Here is a 24,623-nt window from a genome sequence, read left to right on the forward strand (position 1 = left end):
AAGAAATCTTTTGGATTTTTATGGAGAGAGGAATTTTTACCTCATGCTCCAGAGAAAGGGACTTAAAAGTGACCCTTCTTAAGAAAGGGAAAGTGAGAAACTGAGTTAATAGAGTACTGCCACCAGTCAACTGGGGGCAGGACCAACGATTGAGGTGGGAGGACTAAAAGAAATAAATCTCAATTAAAGGAGGAAAGAGCATCTCTTGACCCAAGGAAAAAAAATCAGAGCATTGGAAAGAGAAAGACTTGAAGATGCATCAACAATGAGATCAAGATAATTACCAGCAGCAAGACCAACAAGATCCGGATTTTGAAAAGTGACAAAAAACATCAGAGTTTTAGCACTCTAGCAATTTATTTTAGACTCCATAAAACACTTGACCACCCCGACTTTCTTGTTGCCCTAAGGTAGAAGGCGGGAGCACTTGGCAAAGCAGAAGGGTTTTGTGTTTATCCCTAGCATGGATATACATTACAGCTTTCTGCTGACATGATCCATCTCTTCTTCTCACTATTGGCATCTGAGACCAGCTGTGCTCTGAGATTTTTACCTAGCCAGAAATGTAAGATGGCAATACAATGAGGCAATGTGGTGATACTGAATAAAGTTGATAACAAAACTAGCCCTGAGAGTTTGTTAGAATAAGATAGGAATTAATGAATAATTTGCACACTATCAATAATATCTTCAAGTTGAACTTTCACTTCTCATTTACACTACATTATCTCCCACAATGTTTGCAGAAGATAACTTCAATTCAATTTCTTTACAACCACTTTATACAGTAGCGTTAGTGCTTGATACATATAAGAAGCTTATACAACTTAAACGTGTCTATAGAGCACAAGGCATCTCAGCAACAGAGATACCCTGGAGAGTTCTGGTACTTCTACATGTCAGGAGACAATGATGAACTGAGAATTATCTTTGTTCCTTCAGCTTTGAGATTTAGAGTATGGGAATAGGTTTGGAGGCAAGGTATGACAGGACCAAGGTAGGGAGGGCAGAGGTACCTGATAAATATGCATTAGAACTGACCTCTGTGACTCCTCACATCTGCTTGCTATGTGATAAACATTACACATGCAGCTGGGTGTACTCATTCTCCTCTTGCCATGGAGGAAAACAATTTTAGAACAACTTTTCAACAGACTGAAATCAGGTCTGCATGCAGAAACTGCTCTCAAAAATCCATTAGGATTCCAAGCCACCAAGCAGAAGGGCAATTGTCAGCCTCCTAGCGAAACACAGAACAAGTGATTTAATGTTAACACTGAGAGACTTTATTGTGGCTAAGCAGCTCCATGAGTGCCATGTCACCTACCTCACTGCCCCCAGATGATTTAAAACAAGGCTTCTCTCTCTGGTCCATAAGCAAGCAGGCCTGCTTGCAATTTGACCTGCTAAATGATTATACTCAGCCTTCTGTTTTTACTGCAGACAGACAGGCTGTAAGATTTAACATTTTACCTCTCACTCAGTCTCCTGTTAAGGCTATTACCAGGCATGACTCAAGTACCTGGCCACTGTGACCGTCACGGTGAGATGACACTAGCATTTGCATATGAACTGCAGTATTGCCAATATGAGCTTATGGGAGCCTGTCAGTGCATGCAAAGTATAGCAGAGCAAGGATGTTCATTTCTACATTTTTCTCTTTTACCATAGCAGTACATGAGTTTGAAAAATCAAAGAGTTATAGAATTATAAAACGGCTTGTGTTGGAAAGAACATTAAAGATCATCTGGTTCCAGCCCTGCTGCCATTAGCTGGGACACCATTATACCAGGTTACTCAAATTCCCATCTCACTTCTGTTCCTTTCATATAAAGGGCCTTCCAAAGACCTTTCAGTAGGATGATGATGAACAAAGTATCAACCTTCTATTCTTTTCATCAGAGACTATGAGAAAATTAGAATATCCATTAAATACGAACAGACCTTAGCAGCACCTAGGTCAAACAACAGGTCTGAGTAGCCATCATGTACACAAGGTCTGTATTAGTGGGTACCCATTCACTTATTCAAGACTGGAATTCAGTTTCCCAGATCAGAAAGGCTTGGGAAGGCTTCCTTTACAATCTGACAGACACCATATCCCTCTATAACAGAAAGAGAGCATGTGGTGCTAGCATAAGAGCAGATGTTAGATAAATGTTTATCATGTTAGCTATCAAACCCCAGTGATTAGAGAAAGTCAAAAGTTAATGTCTCACCTGACTCAGCTGGCTCCTATTCACAAGTTCTGAAGTTAGAGGAAAACCATTTATAAATATATATATATATATGCACACGCATCATATTAAATCTATCTCACCAGAGACAGTGAGCAGTAGGAGGTCAGACAGATAGCTTCATTCTATTTGCTTTCCCTTCTATGCTGTGATTAGTAATGTATATACAGTACATGGGAACAGTGTCCTTTATTCTCCTTCTGTGACATTACATCGTGTTGTCTGAAAGAACCATATTGATCAGTGCCTCTGAAATTCCTCTTGTCAGCTGATTACAAGAACAGAAGATGCCTTGACATGCAAGAACTTCAGAATGCCTCTTCATTTCAGAAAGCATTTCCAAACCAATTTTAAGTAGAGCAAGGAAAAAGCAGTAAGCAAAAAGACTATTGGGATTTTAATAAGATAAATCCTAACCGCGCTTAAGTGTTCAAATATAGTGTGTCTGCTATCATTTAAAATGAAAAGTTTAAATTTGATTCTTCCTTTTACATTCTAGCAAGACTGCAGGGCTCTAGAGGAACTGGTAACTTCCATACTCTTCATTTATTAAGGATGTTTTTCTGTGTCTGGGTTGATTAATAAAGCTCACATTGACAAGAAAGTCTGTACTGAGGCAAAGTAGTTACAGGGGAATTTATAAAGAGCTTCTCTCATATGCCTAATTTCTTTTTTTCATTGTTTCATCTACTGCCATTTACAGCCAATCTGACATAGCAAACTCACTGAAAGAGTACATCTTAATTTGACAAAAACAATTAAAATTATTCACTGCACTGGAAAATACATGCAGCCTGTGTACAACATCCTGTAGATGAGGAGATTCTATTACCTTTCAGTTACAATTTTGAACTAAGTGCATTCTTTGCACTGTAGTCAAATAAATTTACAGGATATTTATAAATTTAATGCTCAGGCTGCACAAACACCTGAAAAGCCATACTTACATGCTCCATTGGACAGTATCAATAAAACAAATTATAGAATTGCAATGATCAACTGAGGACCTTTATGAAATGTTCTACTTTTGTTTTCCGTTTTACTTCCTCTAGTTGTGTAGGAGACTGGGCTTTGCTTGAATTTGCATTTTTTGCTCTGTTTAACCACCATCACCAGTACATCAAGTGCACTGATAGTCCTTCTATCCAATAACTTAAATTCATTGTACATCATAAGAGTTATGCTAAAGATAGCAGAAGGATAAGGTGGCAACTAAAACTCTACTACAATAAATATATAACAAAAGCTTACTTTTAAATATGTGAGATGTGGAATATTTTTAAGTTACTCTAAAATTTATTCAGAGAAATCTTGTAAATCATAAAGCTCTTTGGACTGTCATCAATTCTAATAAGTTTAGAAATTTTAAAAATATTTCTTTTTTTTTTTCCTAAAGGCTATTTTATTATTTTATTTATACTCAGACTGAAAATATTCAAATGCTTTTATGTTCCTGATATGAATTTACTTCAGAGCGATGGGTATGGTACTAGTATTTTCCACTTAATTAATCAGAGCACAGTCACATTAGCATCTTTTGCCATTCAAAAAAATTTGATTTGGGGTTTATGACTGAAGCAATTACATCAAAGGAAAGATGTGGAGATGAAACTGCAGAAATATTTGTATGGAACAAAGTACTAGAATAACCAGATAACAGATTTCTGACTCCAATGTGTATCTTTGATTATCATAGTAAAAATAATACAACATAGAAAAGTTTAGAAACATAGAAAGGAAAATGAACAGTTCAGTCCAGTTCAGACTGTATATGGCATTCCAGAATGTGTTCAGAAAAGAGCAATGAAGACCCTGAAGGGATCTGTTAGAAAACAAAACATGAGTAGCTGCTAGTGTAACTAGAGCTATTTAATCTGGAGATCTTATCATCACTCTCCATCACTACCTGAAATGAAGTTGTTGCAAGGTGGGTGCTGCTCACTTTTCTGAAGTAAGTGATAGAAAGTGAGGAAAAGGCCTCAAGTTATACCAGCGACGCTTTAGATTAGATATCAAGAAGAATTTCATTATGGAAATGGAGATTGGGCACAGGAATAGGCTGCCCATGATGCAGTAGCTACCCGTGGCATTTAGAAGTGTGAATGTGGGACGTAAGGACAAAGTATAATGGTGTCATGGTTTTGTAACTTTGCTATTGGTATTCTACATCATAACATCCTGGACCAAAGAGAAGAACTACGTATCCCAGAGGACCTCACGGTCAGAGAAGGAAGATACATCACAGAAGATATGGCATTTGGTTGCATGCGGTCTTTTTCACTTTTGCTTGCTGCCAGAGAGAGGAGTGGGTGTGCTTCCAAGCCGTGCGCCTTCATCAAGTAGGGCTTTCAGTTTCAGAAACTCTCTCACTCTCTCTCTGTCTCTCTCTGTCTCTCTCTCTCTCTCTATCGCTCTTTCGCTCTCTCTCATTTTATTTTATTTATTATCCTTACTTCCAATTAGATTGTATTATATCATGTCATCTTGCATTCCAACATCGTACTTAGTAAAATAAGTTCTCCTTCTTAGATCGTAGCCGCTGCTCCATTTTTTTTTTTTCTCGGGAAGCCAGGGGGGCCCGCGAGCCTACTGCCCCCCTGTCACGGGCACAGATCTATCTAGATAACTCCGTGACAAATGGTAGACTTGATGATCTCAAGAGTTTTTTCCAACCTGAATGATTCTATTATTGTTCTAATTGGTGAAACTATTGCAGTCATATTTATTATCTTATTAGTAACTTTGTTCTGTATGTATTTGTATTAGAAAAAAAAGTCACTTTCCTTTGAATGGCTTTTTATATATATCTTTTTCATTTTATGTTCACTAGTAATGTAAGTCAATGTTTAGCTATTCATGGAACACTAATTATTTCATTTACTTGTAGACCTCAATTTATGACAAAAATAAGTTATCATATCTTTAATTAGGGGAATTTCTAGTGACAGTGAAGATCAAACATTTCGTGTAATCATTATAATAAATTATCAAATTGTCAAAAAAAAGTAAGGCTGAACACAATATTTTTGGCTTGGCTACAACAATTTAAGATAAATAATTCTCACATCACTACAGTATATCTTTAATGAAACTATAGCATTTCGTTAACTAAAAAATAATTTCTACATTCCACATGAACACTGATTTTGTGAAAACAGGCACATTTCATGAAGCAGCAACAATTCCAGAAAGGAAATGAATAAAATAAATGTATATGGATTTGAATATATTGTTTAAGTAAGAGCGGCCATATATTAAGATGATTTTTTTTTCTTTTTCTTTTTAATCTCCATGGAAAAACTAAGAATTTTTAAAATCTGATGCTGGTCAAATCACAGACTATTTTGGTGTAACTTTTTCCCTCCTAATTTAAGATTAATTATCACTTTTCAGATAATATAACAGTACATAACATAACATATAATATAATACTCAGTGGTGAATATAACATTCAGTAGTGTTGGGCAACTGATAGATTTTGAAGATGCTAAAGAATTTAATGTTCCTTATTAATATTTGTGAGAAATACTTAATGTTTAATGATTTCTATACATTTAACTAAAATTTAAAACTAAGTAGAACTGTTTGCCACAAAGTGCTGCTGAGTAATGGCTACATTTTTCACTCGTTACTATTTTTTTCTAACATCTCCATATTTAAGATTTCATAGATCAGTGAAGTGTATAAATAAATACACTTATAGAACATGAAGTTATTTTGTCTTTGCAGGCAGAAGTGATAGGGCAAGACAGAAGTAATGAAGCACTGCCTACAGATGTCCAAAACATCTAAAACAAAACAAACAAAAAAGCAACCCAACCACAACAACCTCTCTTTGTTATACATTTAACTTTTTTTTCATCAAGTTTGCACTGCAATTACTTGCATTGTTACCTCTCAAAAAACTATGTCTTAATTTCATGTTTTTGTAAAATTAGCTGACTAAAAATTGATACACAGTCAAGCCTGCAACAATTATATTGGCAAATACTTATCCTCTCATAGGATATCTAGAAGACTAGAAATCTATGTTGACCTCACTCATCTATTAGTAAGCATCATTAATTTTCTTTGTCCACAGGTTTGGTATTATTAAACTTGATTTTGGTTAGCTTTATTTATTGAATAATTTCAAAGAATGAATTGCAAGCAGTTAGCTTTCTCTATGATGATATTATCTAACAATATTCTTTATGACTCTATCTAGTCTAAACCCTCATTTAAAAGTTGGGTCCTGGAAAAGAAGCACATTGTAGACACCCAATTGTGTGTCTCCATTTAACCTGATTAACAGATTGACCATTGGCCTTGAAGGTGAACTCATGTAATTGAAAATCATTCCCCAAATCTTCCATGAAAAAGATCTGTTATACACAGAAAACTACGATAAGAAGATTTCTTCCATTCAAATATTGTAATTGTACTAGTTGTCCTATGAAATTATGCAAGCTGCGTAATTATGAAGAGGAAAGTAAGCATTTAAAAAAATGTCTTGACTTATACTGAGCCAAATGATCTTTCAAATTTATTTTTTGCTGAAGTCTATTCCACTATCATTCTGCAAATGATTTCACACTATTTTATGAGTTCTGTCACTCATCTCTTATCATCATCTATGTGATCAATAGTGATTTCTGTTACTAGAGATGAAGAATATTCAGAATAATCTAAAATCTAACTTCCAACATATTTAATGTTTTGTGCATGACTTCTACTATAATTAGCTTTTTGTTGGTTAATTAAAACATTAGCTGTTTTAAATAGACAGTTACAAATTGTGGAGATTAGCAGAAGACAATCTTCCACTCATGTGCATAAAGCCTTTGCTCTGACCTTATAAGTTGTAGATTTGTTGCAGCTAATAGTCTTTAGGGTCCACACAGGAGACCAGTTGGCCTGTCCATTGAGCAAAAGGCTTCATCAAAAAAAAAAGATAAATTTTCTCTCCAGTCACTTCAGAGTGCTTTTACATGGACTCATTAATTAATGACATATTTTAAAGTATCCTTTGCTCCTCTGCTGTGACAGTTATCCAATTGAATTATGGTTCTCAGATACCAGGGGTTGGCAATTGAAGGTCCTTGCCAGTGAGTCTACAGAGTCCTGAAAATGAGTGAAGCTTTCTTGAGGAGACACGTCATCTAGAAAAGTTAAGGTGTTAATAATTTATTAGCAGTGAAGTGAAATTAAAGTGTATTTATTATTCTTTATATTAGTTTGTCATTTCCCCCCCTAAATATTTGCAAAATGTTTTGCTGCTACATAAGGATTATTAGAAGATGATAGGCTTTCTCTCATTAATATTTTGTCTTTTTGTCTGTGCCCACAATCAGAGGTTTGACTCAAGAGCTCACTTCTTTAGTCAGAGAAGACTGTCTTTGCTGTCTTTGACTCTTCTACAGGATAGTAAAATCATACATCCTGTATTAGAGATAAGAAATGAAAAAACATAATTTCATTACCTTTCAGATATTTCATCTTTAAGTGATCCCATTATTTTCCTTGGACATACAAATACAACACATGCAAAAGCAGTTTTATTTGAATATCTCTTCAGTAGTGGGCTCTGAAACAGATGTGGGCCAGATACACTGGGTAAACTGTCAAAGCCCTCTTGTGGCATTGTTCCTGATGAATCAAATTTTTAATAAAGACACTGTTAAGGTACGTCAGGTCTGATCCATGAAGGATTTTCCTTCTTTAGAATAGCATGTAGCAGGCGTACATAAAATATATTCCTTTTACTTTTTCTGTAAGTCTTAAAGATCTAAGAAACCAGAATAGTATGGCAATTTATTTCTTTGTTCTGTAATGCTGTATATAGCAGTTGGGATTTACAGCAAATCTTAAAACTGAGTATACGCTCAATGTATTCAAGTTAGACTTAAGGCCAAAAATAACTGATGCTGTTGTCTGTAGCATCACCAAGCACAGAGCTAAGGACCACATTCCAGATATCCATGAAGATTTTTATGATCTCAGCATGCAGGCTCTTGTTTGTCAGTGGCAAAAATACTGGTGACTATGTTTAAAAACAGTATTTTATAGCTAAGAATTCGCTGCTGTGTCAAATAGTGTTATTGTTCTCTTTGTATTTATTGTAGTTTCCATGGAAAGAAATAGGAGACATTACTTTCACAGGAAAGAATCACAGAATCACAGAATGGCCCGGGTTGGAAGGGACCTCAAGGATCATGAAGCTCCAACTCCACCACCACAGGCAGGGCTACCAACCTCCACATTTAATGCTAGACTAGGCTGCCCAGGGCCCCATCCAACTTGGCCTTGAACACCTCCAGGGACGGGGCATCTACAACATCTCTGGGCAGCCTCACCACTCTCATAGCAAAGAACTTCCCTCTGATATACAACCTAAATTTTCCCTCCTTCAACTTAAAACCATTTCCCTTTGTCCTGCTATTATCTACCCTTTCAAAGATTTGACTCCCTCCCTGTTTATAGGCTCCCTTTAGGTACTAAAAGGCTGCAATTAGGTCACCCTGCAGCCTTCTCTTCTCCTGGCTGAACAAGCCCAGCTCCCTCAGCCTGTCTTTGTAGGGGAGGTGCTCCAGCCCTCTGATCATCTTTGTGGCCCTCCTCTGGACCCTCTCCAACAGCTCCCTGTCTTTCTTGTATTGGGGGCAACAGATCTGGACACAGTACTCCAGATGGGGTGTCACGAGGGCAGAGTAGAGAGGGACAATCACCTCCCTGTCCCTGCTGGGCACCCCTCTTCTGATGGAGCTGAGGATACTATTGGCTTTCCGAGCTGCAAGAGTACACTGTTGGCTCATGTTCAATTTTGCATCCACCAGGACCCCCAGGTGCTTCTCTGCAGGGCTACTCTCAAGGATTACTCCTCCCAGTCTGTATATATGCCTGGAATTCTTCTGGCCCAAATGCAAAGCCTTGTGCTTTGCTGTGTTGAACCTCATTAGATTCATCTGGGCCCACCTTTCAAGTCTGTTGAGGTCCTTCTGAATGGCATCCCTTCCTTCCACTGTGTCAACTGCACCACTCAGCTTGGTGTCAACAGCAAACTTGCTGAGGGTGCACTCAATTCCATCACCGATGTCATTGATAAAGATGTTAAAGAGCACGGGTCCTAAGACAGATCCCTGGGGGACACTGTTCATTACCAGTCTCCACCTGGAGATAGAACCATTAATCACCACCCTTTGTCTGCAGCCTTTCAACCAATTCCTTATTCATCTGGTGGTCCATCCATCAAATCCACAACCCTCCAATTTGGAGATAAGGATGTGGCGGGGGACCATGTCAAAGGCCTTGCTCAAGTCCAGGTAAATGACATTGGTCTCCTTCCCTTTGTCCACCAGTGTCATCACTCCATAATAGAAAGCCACCGGGTTGGTTAAGCATGACCTTCCCCTGCTGCAGCTGTGCTGGCTGTCTCGGATCTCGTGCTCATTCCTCATGTGATCAAGCATGTCATCTAGGAGGACCTGTTCCATGATCTTCCCGGGTACAGAAGTGAGACTCACCAGCCTGTAGTTCCCCAGGTCCTCATTACTTCCTTTCTTATCAATGGGAGTGACGTGACTCTTCCTCCAGTCATCTGGGACCTCACCTGACAGCCACAAAGATAGTTATACTCTTATCTTTTACTTCTCCAAGTCCTTTTCACTCTGTCATCTCTATACATTGGATACTAAAAAGAAAAATTACAAGGCCTTTAATTTGTTTATTTCACTACTTTTCATATTGTTTCCCCCCCCCCCCCGCCAATGTTTTCTGAACTGAACTACAGTCTTTCATCAATGTTGGCCATTATAACATTTTGTCTAAATATCTAGATGAAGGAATATTTGAAAAGTGAGATTTGAAAATGTTGTAATACAGGTCAACTCATTTAAATTGATTCTATGTGCTCCTTAAGAAAATCCCAGAACACTTATCTTTGAGTATATCATGCAGAGTTAAAACTTCATATATTTCATAATGGATCATTTCTCATAATTGAAACATCTTTTCAAAACTGTAAAGATTTTAAATATAATAAAAAACTTTTTAATGCTTTCATTATTATATTGATACAGCTACCATTGTACCCTTTGTTTGGCAAAAGACAAACAAGCTTAATCATCAGTATTTATTGAACCACTGTAATATAATCCTGTCCAGTCAAAAATTTTAAGCGTAATATCTGTATTTTTAATTTGGATGATATTAATGAGGGATTGATGATTCCTAAATCTTAGTAGGATTTAGCAATTTAAAACAGAAGAGTGAATGCTTCTCCATTCAGCTCTCCTTTCTTCTCTACTTCTGGCGTTTCTAGGGAAGAGAATTTATAATATTTTGCAACAAATTTTACTTGTATGTGTACTTACACCAAAGTGTAATCTCTAGAGAAAGTCAGCCTCTTCCAAAAAAGTCACAAAAATTGAATATCATGGCCACATCCTTTGCTTGTGAATGGTGACAATAGTAGGAAATTTCTACAAAATGACTCAAAGTAAGAAAATCATATAGAAAGAAATTGACAGATTTATCTATCTGTAGCATTCACGTCTGTGCATAGGATGAATAAAATCAACCTACTTAATTTCTGAATTTATAATGCTTGTACAAAGACTTCATATATATAAGGTTGTCATAAGGTTTTATATTTAAATTAAAATTGCAGATATTAATAAATTAAGACTTGGGTTCTGCTAACATTTTTCCATATGAAGATGTTCTTGTATAATAAGTTTTTTTTCTACGAGACTTACCTCTGAGCAAAGAGTTCAGGGGGAAAAAAAATCTAAACAGTAATAGGTACTGAAAACAGCTCTCTACTTTTCCTGTTGACTTAATTTTATTACTTATTTTTATCTTAAAAAAAATAGTGTATTTCCAGATGTTTGGATTCTGCTGCTTAATTTTTCTTTATTACAAAAAAAAAAAAAAAAAAAAAGTTTATTTAAACATTCTCTTGAATGGAACATGAATACATTAAGAAAGAAGAAAACCACTCACTTTAAATGTGATAAAAATATCATCTTCAGTCAGTTACAACACTTACACAAATTAAGCTTAATGTTTATCTTTCATTAAACACTTAAGAGTGAATCTATAAACCAGGATTAGCACAGAGAGTATTGGAGACTAAGGTATCTTGTCATCTTGCTAACTCATACCTTCACAAGATTGCTTGTGGTTGGTTTGTCGTTTTTTTTTTTTTTTTCCATTACTACTGAGATGAGGTTTCACTGCCATTATGTTTGATAGTCTGCTTGATAAGGTCAGATCAGATCATCTAGTATGCTTCTTCACAGCTCTGCCAATTTAAATGCAGTACATGTTGATTGTGATAACTGACATCCACAACAGACAACTCTGTGAACATTTCATAGGTTGTTTCTGTCCCACTGTTCGACCTCACACTCAGAAAAAAGCTCAGAGTTACTCCTAATTAAAATCAGTTCAAGTTAAAGTCAGTACAGTGAATTTGAGCCTCAAAGTATGCAAATCTGGCATGTACTTCTAAGAACATAAGACTGCTAAATATTTCTACCATATCTGTGGTTTTTCTTCCAACCAAGACCAAGTACTGAGAGGCAAATCTACTTGGGATGGTGTAATACATATGTTTTCAAATATTGTTGATAAACTTTAAGCTTTAAAACAGAAAGGGATACAATGTTTTTATTGAACTATATCATGCTAACATTTTTAAATGCTTTCTGCATTTTACCTATGCATCTATGCTTCTTCAGAAACCAAGGCAAAGAGTGGCCATACCAGTTTCACTTTGGTAAGGAAAGAGGGGTTCAAAAAAGAATTCTATCCAGATTTGAGAGCTTAGAAGTATTTTGAACTATGCATAATATTTTGTGGAGTTCTTTGCTCCATCCCCAAGTCCTGTGTCTCTAAATGGCTGACACTTCTGTATCTGTAATTAACTTAGTTTATTATAGGATAAAGTGGATGAAGAAAATGAATTGTCTTTTTGTTCCCTATGGATACAAAAGAGCATAAGGCATTTGTGATCTAGCCCATCTGTAACCAGAAACTTGTGAAACTTTCATCTTATTCTTGTAAATGTGTTTATTGTTTAAATAGAAGTAATTATTTTTCTTCTCCTGCTGGAAGTTTCAAATTGAGCCAAATGTCTTTAGCATTCTGCTAACAGATACAACACTTTATAATAATGCACATATGTTCAATTGTTTTTATGGAAGAAATGGCAGGTAGTAGCAATCAGTTGTTTAAATATGTAGATTCAGCTTTTAGAGAAAGAAATTATATCCAGTATGATGATAATATGAGCAAACAGTCAATGAAAACTCTCTTTAGAAACGCAACTTTTGTTGCACTGTCATGCTATCATTTTGAGTTGCTTTTACCACTGTTTCATTGATACATTGTTGTTTCTATGACTATCATATTCAAAGTCTTGTGATCACAGTGGACCTTTAGTTTTTTACTGAGTTCTATGAAAACCATACTTAAATTCCAGGGGAGAGAATGCACCAATAGATTATGCAAATATTCTAAAGAGATGAGTGTGTTTTCTCGTCACTCCATGGCTAATTAGCGACAAAACCATTCTGCCTTTAATAACTAACAGGATATATTCTACAGAAGGGTCAAAATTCTTTAGAATATACCTGCAAGTTGTTCCCTGTTGAACCTGGAACTAACTTGGTTTCAAACCAAGGAAAAAGCCAAACTTTCATTAAGTGCCTTTCCTGTTCCTTTTTTAAAATAACTGTTTATTTCATTTCTGTTATAAACTGAATCATTTTTTCAGTTCAGATTCTGAACGTGAAATATGTCGTGCAGTAACACAAAGTAAGGTATAACATACACTCCTATCTGCTAAGCTTGGTCAATAGCATCACATCTGCAGACTACCCATTGGAAAAGACAGGATGGAACTGGCTTGAAATTTTAGTGCAGACACTTAATGAACTTAATCATAGATGAATAATTGGAAAGGTTGCAGTGTTGACAGAAGGTAAGTACAATCGCTTGGAGAGACAAGTAACTTTAAGGATTGATCTGCACCATCATGAGGTGAGCACTGATACTAGTGTATCCACTGTTTTTAGTATTTGATCCTCCAAGGACCTAATCTTCCCTATATATCAGATAAAGCATGATGGCAGTTGCTAAAATGGTAGCTGCATATGATTGACTTCTTTTATTATCTCTCTACCTGTCTTTTCAAGAGTGAAGATTAAACTGTGTTAATATCCAGGGGATTTTAAAGTTGATTTAAGCAAGAACAAGATTTTATTGCTTGGACATTTTTCTTTTTTATTCTTTCCCGTGCTAAATTTTCTAAGAGCTACCTTTTGAATGTCTTCAACTGGAATATCTTTCATTTTGGAGGCTTTTGTTTGTTTGTGTATTTTTAATGAAAAAGTCCTCTGGGCTTGAATCTTGTGGGTTGCTCTTTTTTTTTCAAATTGTGTTTTCATAAGAAATAGGATCTGCTAAATTTCTTGACTAATCTGATTGATATCCATAGATAATCTTAACTACAAAGCTGTTTCTGATATTACTTCCTACCTCTCTGCTTCAGTTTACCAAAGGAATAAACTGCCCAATTACTTGTTTATTTTAGACATGCTTAAAAAGTGGAAAAGAAAAGGATATTCAAATTTTTATTGAACTTCTCTGGCAAGAATTAAAACCATGATTACTTTCTATGTATATTTCCCAGTATACAGTGCCAACATTGTGGTTTAACCAAGCAGACAGGTAGGTACCACTGCCATTTGCTCACTCCCCTGAACTGGGATGTGGGAGAGAAAAAAAAAAAGAAAAAATGAAAAGGTAAAATGCACTTGTTGAGGTAGAGACAGTTAAATAGGACAGAAAAGGGAGAGAAAATAATAACAATAATAATAAAAGAGTATGTAAAACAAGTGGTACAGAGTGCAATTGCTCACCACTTATTGACTTGTGACTGGCTTCACCCTGAGCAGCATCCCCCAGTTTTATTGTTCCACGTGATGCCATGAAATATCTCTTTGGCCTCTCTGGGTCCTGATTCTGACACCTCCCAGCTCCTTGTGCATGCAACCCCAGCTCCTTACTGTCAGGACAGCATAAGAATCTGAAAGATTCATTACCCAGTGTAAGTGCTGCTCTGCAACAACAAAACATTGGTGTGTTATCAACATTACTCTCATCCTAAATGCAAAACACAGCACCAAACCAGTTACAAGAAAATTAAATCTATCTAAAAATAATTCTGCCTAAAAGCAGAACAACCAGTAAAGTTGTCTCAGATTTTTTGCCTTTTACACATGTTCATGAGCTGGCTCCTCTACTTTCTTTGTGCCTCTGGAAAATAAATCTACTATATGATTGAAAAGAACAACCTTTCTTCAGGATATGCTTTGTTATACTACCAATGGTTCAGTAACAGCAAGTTTCACAGTCAGGACTTTATTCCACTGTGTAAAATTAGAATCTGCAGGTCCTTTTCACCTTGCTGAGGTTGATACAAGTCATTGTTTTTGTCTAAAAGTCTTCAAGTGGTTATTATATTGTATAAAACTGTAAAGTCTCTGTAGACAGAAACCCTCGAAGATGTAAAGGTTACTATCCCTCATGGTAGTTTCTCAGTAAACATAAGTAATTTTTAAAAGATAGCAGAAATTACAGTTCGGAATCTCTGGGGGCTTTTCTGGAAAGGAAAATGATGATTTGGAGCTTTTTCCACAGTGTTCATTATTTAAAATACTACTGAAGTCAGTCATGTCTGCTCAGGTTTCTCCAAGTAGAAGACCCATTCTAACTAGTTTTAACTGTGATCTCTTGAGAATTATATTCTCTCCTTTCACTTTCACCATTCATTTAAGAAATGTCCCATCTGTTTAATTTTGCCTTCATAGTAAGTGGAGACAAAAATTACTCCCTTCACAGGAAATTAAATTTCATGTCTTTGGAAGACTTTACAGACCATAAGATTCCTCCATATTCCTCCAATCCTGGAGGAATATTAGAAAGAGAAGGAAAAAAAAAAAAGAAAGAAAGAAAAGAAGAAGTTATACTTACCTTACCCTCCATTTTTATGTCTGTAGCAGAAATATTGTTGGCACGTTCAATGCTGCAAAACAGTGGGTTACTAAAAATCTTTCGATGAGAGAAACTATAGGTAATTTTCTCACATCTTTCATTAATTCCCTTTTTTACTGTTCCCTTCTTCTTCACTCTTCTCTGTTACTTCTTTAGATGACTTCATTAATTCTAAAGATTAAATTCTTATTTGTATTATTATTTTTTGCTTTTTAAGAGGATTCAAATCATTTAAGGGTGTGACTTCACCAGTGCAGTCCTTTGTACTCATCACTAGTGCCACACCTTGAGTATTGTGTATAGTTTTGGACTCCCCAGTAGAAGAAAGACATCGAGACCCCTGCAGTGTGTCCATGAGAAGGGCAAAGAAGCAGTTGAAGGGTCTAGAGCACACGTCTTGAGGGGAGTGGCTGAGGGAACTGTGATTGTTTAGTGTGGAGAAGTGGAGGCTCAGGGGAAACTTCATAACTCTCTACAACCCCCTGAAAGGAGATTGTGGCAATGTGGGGGTTGACCTCTTTTCCCATGTATCTAGCAATAGGACTGGAGGGAATGGCCTCAAGTTGTGCCAGGGGAGAATCAGGATGGAGGTTAGGAAAAATTTCTTCTGTGAAGAGCAGTTAAGTGCTTGAACAGGCTTCTCAGTGATGTGGTTGTGTCACCGTCTCTAGAAGTGTTCAAGAAACATTTAGATATTGTACTGAGGGACATGGTTTGGTGGGGAAATACTGTATTGTACTGAGGGACATGGTTTCCTGGGGAAATACTGGTGATAGCTGGATGGTTAGACTGGATGACTTGGAGGTATCTTCCAACCTTGGTGATTCTATGATTTTATGATTCATTCTTTATACATTCCTTATAGAAAGCGCAAATGAGCAGAAATTAAGAGATATTTTATACGTATACGTATGACTGTTCATTTGGATATATCAGATAAATAAACTAAGTCAAACATAACCACCAACTCATATTCTCTCAGATATTCATTGCATAGAACCTAGAAAGTACCTTTAGGAATCTAAAGTAAGTAATTACATGATTAGTAATTTTTCTTTGAACAGGTTGAAATTCTTCCTGGAAAGAATTTGTTGTTGTAATATCAAATGTCTTTAGTGTGTGGATAGGTGGATAAATAATGAGGGATGGTTTTCTGCTTGGACATCAGAGTTCTATCTCTGACCTTCATGCTGAAACATGTCACATTTCTCTAGTTTTTCAAGAGGAAAATCTCTATTTCTGAAAGGATATGTTTTTGTTTTCCTTCTGCAAATATTGCTTGTGTTGGCCACTTACATACGCTGGGGGGAGGGGGTGAAAACATTTATCCCTTCCTGCTCTCCCATTTCTGGCAGTAGCTGAATAACAGCCCTCCTTTCCATATGGCCTCCAAGCAAAAGTTCTTAGAAATCCTGATGCTCTATGCTGGTATGGCCAGATGAAAATTATGATAAAATACGATATATGATAAAATATGATATGATAAAATATTAGATATATACAATGGTATAACCTCCCTTCTCCCTGTATGAAAATAAATATCTTCTAAAAGAGTGGCTTCATTTTCCAGCAAAGTGATGATGTAGGCACAGAGCTAAAAGCCAGTGGCATTTATTTACAATCTTTTGAAATTAAGTAACTTATTTAGCTTCCTAACTAATAACATAAAAGCCTCTCTTGGTCTCTGTTCTATTTTTGAATTGTTATTTTCTCTGTACAGAAGATTGCATTTTAGTCTGTGGCACAAAAAAGTTTTAGTTGAGTTCAGACTACAAGAAAATGAACTCATTTGATCTATGCAGATAGAGCTTCCAAAAAAAAAAAAAAAAAAGTGACAGAGAAACTAGGAGAGGGAGAGGAGGTAGCAGGGATTAAAAAATCTGATGGAAGAAACACACAAAATAATACAAAGTATGGGAAAGATAGGAAATATGAAGAAAAGGAACCAAGATAATAGGAGAAAAGAAGAGAGAAATGCAGATTTTAATGGAAATTTTGATGAAAGAAGCCCAAAGCATTTCCTTTCTTTAGCTCTTCTAGTATGACTCTATGAGTAGGGGCTGAGAACAGAATTACTTTGATATAAGTATTTAACGTTTTGCCTTTACCTGGGAAAAATAAAAATATTCCTAAAAATACTGAATTTTATGAGCTATGAAGCCTAAGTATATTAGTTTTATTATTAAAAAAACAAAAACCTGAAGCACACTCTGGATCCAGTGCTCAGGTCACACTACTTTATATCACCCTACCTTCTTCTCCAGATTCATTAGCTTTACTATTTCATCTACACTATAAACAGTAAGATTAACATTTTATGTACATTTTTGTCTCAGAGACACTTTATGGGGTTTGTAATGCTTGCTTTTAAACCCCAGGCCTGCAGCTGTTAAGATAAGAAACAACTTTCCTTTTGTTTCTGTGAAGTAGGACTCCATTCCCATAAGGCTTCCCCTCCTCCCAGTCAAGGCATACCGTAGCCATCAGATTTTAGGCTGCTGTTTAGCATCACAACCACACACATGCACAAAAAGAAACTGAACATACGTGACAGATTTTCTGGGGCTAAGTGACAACTTGAGTCAATTCATTATCCAAGCTTAAAGGAAATTTGAGTTGGCTTTTTATTTCAGTGTTTCTGGAACTTGATCAAAAAGCAGATTATAAATATGAAGGCAATTTATCATGCAGATCATTATCTTATAGCACAGTGCAGCATTTGTTCAGGGAGTTGATTTTTACTTCTTTACAATCTTTCTGTAGAGCCAGTTTACACCTTGGGACTGGCAAAGCCTTCCATTGTAATGTTCAAATTTAATTATGGAAAGCAATGGTAAGGCACTATCATACGCTAAAAATCACAATCACCAATGGCAACTAAGAAAAGACTGCAAGAATTACCAGTTCAAGTGTCAGGAAAATATATCTATAGGACTTTGAACCAGCAAACATACCTATAATGTTATCTATTTTTAATTCTATTTTAATGAGGGATGTAATAGAAAACTCACCAGTGCTGAAAGCAGCATCTTTTTCACTGTTTTGTACTAGCTAAGCCTGATGGCTGAAGAAAAATTGTGCTGAAAGGACTGGATTAAAAAAATACATGTGCATAAATAACTACTCAAAGTAAACTTAAGTTTGAGTTATAATGACTGAGGAAAATAGCCATAGGCTGAAAAGATTAAAACAAACTGAAATCTCATTCCCCAAAAGCGATTAGTTCAGCAAGAAAACAAAGAAGTCATTGTTTACTGGCTAAGAAACATGGATTTATAGTGATGATAGACGTTAAAACCCTGTAGGGAGATCAATATGAACTAAAAAGCACATTTTAATTGCTAAGTAATGCAAACAGCTTACCTTGAAACTTTGCTGATATAGAAACTGCAAATTTCTGTGAAGATGAGATGTGCTTTCAGAAACAATTTGCTAACCTTTTAAAGTGGTGTTATGCTAAATATGTATGTTAGAAGGCTGAGAGTTTTTGAAAAGTGAGAAAGGAGAAGTGATTTTGATCATTTGACTAGTCAGATGTTAACACTAAGTCATGGATTGCAACCCTGATTACCAGCACCAGTTCACTTTGATCCTCCCATGCCACAAAATATTAGTAAATTATGTGTCAATAAACAAGAATTGAATTCACCAGTTACCTATCTATTTGCTCAATATTGCACTGATATTTCATTAGAACTATCTTATAAAGGACTTCACCACTTTATATGAGGCCGTAGTATGACACATCATTTATGTAAATACCTTAGAAAACTATGCAGGCTACACAGTGATATTAATATGCTTATTGATTCAAAGTGTTCAATTCACATCTAATGTCTTCATGTTGCAAGACTAGAAAGCAAATACACTCTGCATTATGCAATCTGTGCATCATTACTCTAAATTTCTGGTAGCTGAGAGTTCTACATACTAATCTTTCCTTTGAAATTTTTAAATTGAACTTTCATTGAACAGATTTTCAAAAGTGAATTTTAACAATTGGGACTCCTCAATCATGAATTCCAGAAGGGCAGAATAAGTGCTTTTTGAGTATTAAAGCAAACTATTAAAAACTGTGATTATCAGCATGTTCTTTATGCTTGCATGTCTATGCTTACCTGCTGGAATGAACAAATTAATTGATCAGAAATGGTTGAAGTTTTAATATAAAGGGTGATATGAAAATTCATTAATTAAATGCCAACGACTGATTAAATTATACAGCTTCTTTAATAAGGGATACTTGAATTTGAAGACATCTCCAGTGATGAGAAGCTAAGACCAAAGACAATCAGTTAAGTGGTTTTAAATGTAGCAGGAGTCTTATTAATATCCTTTCATATGAGCACAAAGGACTCACAAAAGGTAGTTTAAAATCCTCTAACTTCTGATGACTGAATTATCTATAAGCTGAATATATGCTAGATATCCAAGTCTTTTTCATACATAATGAAGAAACATCTTCTAAAGATTATTTTAGACAACTTGATTAGGATGAATTAATGGAATCTCTACAGATATTGTTTTCTGATAGTGACTATAGAAGCAGGTCAGGTGACTGGTTCTAACTGATCTCTTGATTTCCAGATTAATAAAATTATCTGAGACAAAGTGATTTGACATGGGTTGACGTTTGATTTTCTTCAAATATCCAAAAGAATTTTGTCTCCTACAACCTCCTCCTTTTAAATTTATTATTAGAAGGAAAATTATCCAATTGGAAGAACAAGCAGAATTTTTTCCATCCCCAAGGCATAATGTGCAACACATTTATTTTAAGACCCTTGCCAAATTAACAAATCTAGCAAATGGAAAAGATAGGTCAAGAAAAGAAACTGGACAGGAAAAAAAGAAAAAGAAAGACAGAGATGGGGAAGAAGAATATGGAATAAAGAATAAAGGACAGAAAGAGAGAGAAACAGAAGGAAGGAAGGAAGGAAAGAAAAAAGGAAGAAAAGAACATGGGCAGGGAGGGAGAAGTTGAAGAAGAAAAAAACTAAACCTCTCTGGTCAATAAGATAAATATATTTTAAGAAGAGACAGTGACAGTAGTTGAATAGATTTAATGATTCTAAATTGCACAGGCAACTCAAAGATGTTGCTGTTAAGAAGTACTTTAGAAATGACATTGTTAATATACTAGATTAGGCAATGACCATTTTCTGATCATTACTAGTTCCCTGTTTAAAGTAATTACTACAAGCGACCCTAATTCCAGTAAGGACTTACTCTGCTAATATGAATCATCCAGCACCAACAGCAAACATGTCCTGTATTCCTGTTGGTGTAATCCCATTTATTTGTCCAAAAAAAAAAACAAGAAAGAAAGAAGTCAGATAAATCTTTAGCTGACATAAATTACAGCAGCCTGCACTACTCTTTTAAGTCAATTTATCCAGTTCCTTGTAAGTCAATAGTCACTTATTTATAAATTGGAAAATGCACTTGCTGTGGGAAAGAATAAATCATGTCTGTGGTTCTTCCTTGAACAGATAAAAAAATAAACTAGATTCTTCCATGTAAGGGTATTGAGGCACACTGCAGTGTCGTTTGCAAAAGAATCCTGAGGCTGTGGCAGGCCAGCTTATCTTACTGTTGCCAGGTTTATTACTGCATAGTTTTGAATGTTTGACACTTTCTGAAGGATTTTAGAATGTCAGATCATGACTGACAGCTTTACTTGGTGACTTCTTTCCTTGTGAGTATATGACAGTTTGACAGGCATCCTTGGGGTTCATTTAATTATCTTATGCAAGTCTCCGTACTGAATAACATTAATAACCATTTTACTTCATATGCACTGCAGCAGCAAACTTAAGCTGCCACATTGCATTCTATCCTACCTCCTCTGCTCACTAGCTCCGGGCAGTTTTGTTCTTTTCCCATCCCACATCCTGTAGCTGAAAAAAATATATGTATATATTGGAAATAATATATACATGCAAAAAAGTAACAGAAACAAGACTAATATTTACATGATTTCTAAAGAAATTGAAATATCACCAAGTGTTGCAAAAAAAAAAAAAAAAAGTGAGCAGAAATTCTTACTGATGTTAAAGTAATATTCTAGAAACTCATTTTTAAAGGAAAATAAAAGCAGCAACATCACAAGGAGAGAAAACAAGAAGTTTTAAATAAAATGTGCACAAAAACATTGCTATTATTCTGGCTATTGTTGTGTTATTATTGTTACTGTTCATTATTGTTATTGTTCATTATTGTTTGTTGCTATGAGTTCTGTAGCAAGTTAAAAGAGTACATCTTTGCCCAAAGCTATTTTAATTTAGGCCAATACTGATTTTTTTCTTATTATGGCATGTATGTTGCCTTTTGTAGTATTAACACACTCACAGCAACTACTGTTGATGCAGTGTGGAAGATGTGATTTATAGAGCCATTAGGTAGCTAACATACTTTTGAAATGTACATTAACAATTCTGAAGTACAGAATGTGGAAACTTTGCACCCACTTTTGCTGGATAAGTGTTATGTTGTTGTTTCCTGCGACTCACTTATATCTCCCTTCTGCAAAATCCTTGTCCTATTTATAGCAACACTTCAGAAAAGAAGGAAGGCTTTAATTTAAAGACTCAAAGATATTCAAACACCAAACACATCACATGAGCTATAACATGGTTGTAACTGCTGCTCTTCAGAAAACTTAACATACATAAAAGTTAACATAGGATGTATTATAACATAGGATGTATAATTACAACCTTCTTTTCCTCTTTATTTCCTTTTTTTTTTTTTTTTCAAAGCACTTAGGATTGGAGATTTGTCAATGTTCTTTTAAAAACAAAGGTGTACTTTTCTTGTCGTGATAAGGACCTATCTTTTTTTTTTTTTTCCTTTTCAGAAGCATGATCCAGTTCCCACATCCTGATCTACAGAACTTCTATTTCTGTGATTTACTAGAGTAGATTTACTAGGTGTGTTGCTACGTCAAAGCCCATAGAGTGAACCACCACCCAGCAAATGTCAGAGTTGTGCATGAAATAAGGTATTAGCAAATCTGTTGGGACATAAGGAAAACAAACAAACAAAGAAGCAAATAAACAAACAAGCAAAAATAGATTGGAAAAATTAAAAATAAAAAGGTGACTTTCAGTTTTACTGGCTAAGTAGTAACTAGAAAAATTGGATGGTAAATGGCAATTTTGCCAGCTAACTTCCTGATTTTGTAGCCATTTATGGGGAATTACTAAAGTATTTCTAGACGTCAAGATCAGAGTGTTAGCATTCAATATTCACCACCTTGACTTCTATCTATGCTTCTTTTCTCTAAAAGACCATAATTTTACAAAAACAATGCACAAGAGATACAGCTTATAATTTTATGATTTGGATCCATTTGCTTTCAAATAATCTAAATATTTATTGTAAGACAATGGATTCATTTGCAGCTTATAGGCAATGATTTAAGTGGGAGGCCATTGCTAGTGGTTCTCAGTAAAAATTCAAGGAATACATTTTGTGATGAAAGCAGGTAACACTACTCTGAATGGCATTGTTTAATCACAAATTGATGTCAGGGTTTGGGATGAAGAAGACTATTTTCATGCCAACATTCTTGAAAGACTTCTACCCTTTGTTCTGTCCCTTGTCCTCTTTCATGGAGAAAATAAATAATTTGTGTGAAAATAATGGGTTATGCAGACTATTCATTACAAACATAACACTTTCAGGACTTCACTGACAACTCCCATCTTGTGATTATGTTGTGTGGAGGTAAAAACTTCTGCTGAATTAATGAAAAATCTGTCAGTGTCTTTATCTGCTTTCCTGTTTGAAATGATTAAGCTCATCGAGTGTTTGCTTAATCTATTTTCCTTTTCATATACCATGCTCTATGCCTGGGGCAAACCCATCTAATAATTTTCAATTGAATAAAACCGTAAGTCATGACCCAATAAATTATTAAAAACACTGAGTTGCATCAGATCCATCATCCATCTTACCACAGTGGCAGAAAGTCTACAGAATTCCTTAAATGTTCTTACTGTGATAAATAGTTCTATTAAAATTTATGAATAGCATAGTATATATTAACACACATTTTGTTACTGAATTATCTGTCATACTATTTTTTTTTCATGCACCAACATGTTGCATTAATAATTTCATTGATCTGAAAAACTCAGAGTAAGCTATCGTTGTAAGTTGTTTTTTTTTTTTTTTATCCTAACTCTGAAAACTCCTCAAGATGTAGCAACATTGCTGTTTTGCAGTGATTTTCTCAAGTTTTCAGTTTGGCTCTTCAAACTACTAACTTCTACATCCATCTAAGTGATTAGTTGTAAAATAGAAAGAATAAATAATAATTAAGTAAGTAGCTGCCATAGGCCTTCCTGATAGCATAGGTTAGAAGATATCTTTTTCAACAGACAAATATATCATAAATCTATTAATTCTAAATGTAAATGCTGTTTATTAATATTTTTTTAAGTAGGGCAATTAAATAGTGGCTATTGCACACAGATGGCACACATTTCTCCATTCATTATATTTTTCTGATAGAAAATCAAAGTTTTTAATAAAAAGTAAACATAATGGGATTCAAATTTTTTAATCAATGAAGTGAAGACGGAAGTCTTCTTCAGCATAGAGATGAAGAGATAAAAAGGAATAGTGAGGGATGTGGAGAAAAAGGAAAAGTCTGTACCTGCAGAAATGAACAGAGCGCAATTAGCCAATAAAATGAATCCACACCTGTGCTAAAGCACACCCTTGAAGATTTAATGAATCCTTTGCTATTGCTTCCACTATTCTAGGCATCAGTCGACAACTGTGTACAAGCAAATGTGAATTTCTTTCTTCCATGAGAAGAAATGAAATCCATCTTTTTAAGCGATACTGTCTGTAATGTACTGTTTTCAAATACGAGACTTCCACAGTAGATTGAGAAGTAGAAAATATACAGATTGGAAAAAAATTTGGATTGAGCATAGACCTGTTGAAAAGGACCTGGGGGTACTGGTGGATGGCAGTCGGGACATGAGCCTGCAAGCCCAGAAATCCAGCCATACCTTGGGCTTCTTCATCAAAAGAAGCATGGTCAGAAGGTCAAGGAAGGTGATCCTGCCCCTCTACTCTGCGCTGGTGAGGCCTCACCTGGGGTACTGCATCCAGATGTAGAGTTCTCAGTGCAGCAGAGGCATGATCCTGTTGGAGAGCATCTAGAGGAAGGCCACAGAAATGATCTAAGGATGGAACACCTCCGCTACAAGAACAGGCTTAGAGAACTGGGGCTGTTCAACCTGGAGAAGACTCTTGGGAGACCTGAGGGCAGCCTTTCAGTATCTGAAAAGGGAATATAAGAAAGAAGGAAACGGACTCTTCAGC

The 24,623-nt window shown here is 35.6% G+C and overlaps 1 long non-coding RNA gene across 3 annotated transcripts in view; it reads right to left on the minus strand.

The window, feature by feature from the left end:
• Positions 1-24,074, minus strand: part of LOC121109733 — a 39,958-nt gene extending 15,884 nt beyond the window's left edge. For 2 of the 3 annotated variants that reach the window (XR_005857409.2, XR_005857407.2), the window contains exons 1-2: positions 14,144-24,074; positions 9,740-9,906 (exon numbers count right to left, since the gene is read on the minus strand). This is a non-coding gene — a long non-coding RNA (uncharacterized LOC121109733). The remainder of the gene's footprint in view (positions 1-9,739; positions 9,907-14,143) is intronic. The other variant, XR_005857408.2, reaches the window with a different exon arrangement.
• Positions 24,075-24,623: the final 549 nt, after the last annotated feature.

The sequence above is a fragment of the Gallus gallus genome, chromosome 2 (assembly GCF_016699485.2).
Source record: "Gallus gallus isolate bGalGal1 chromosome 2, bGalGal1.mat.broiler.GRCg7b, whole genome shotgun sequence".
In the NCBI taxonomy this organism is placed as follows: Eukaryota; Metazoa; Chordata; class Aves; order Galliformes; family Phasianidae; genus Gallus; species Gallus gallus.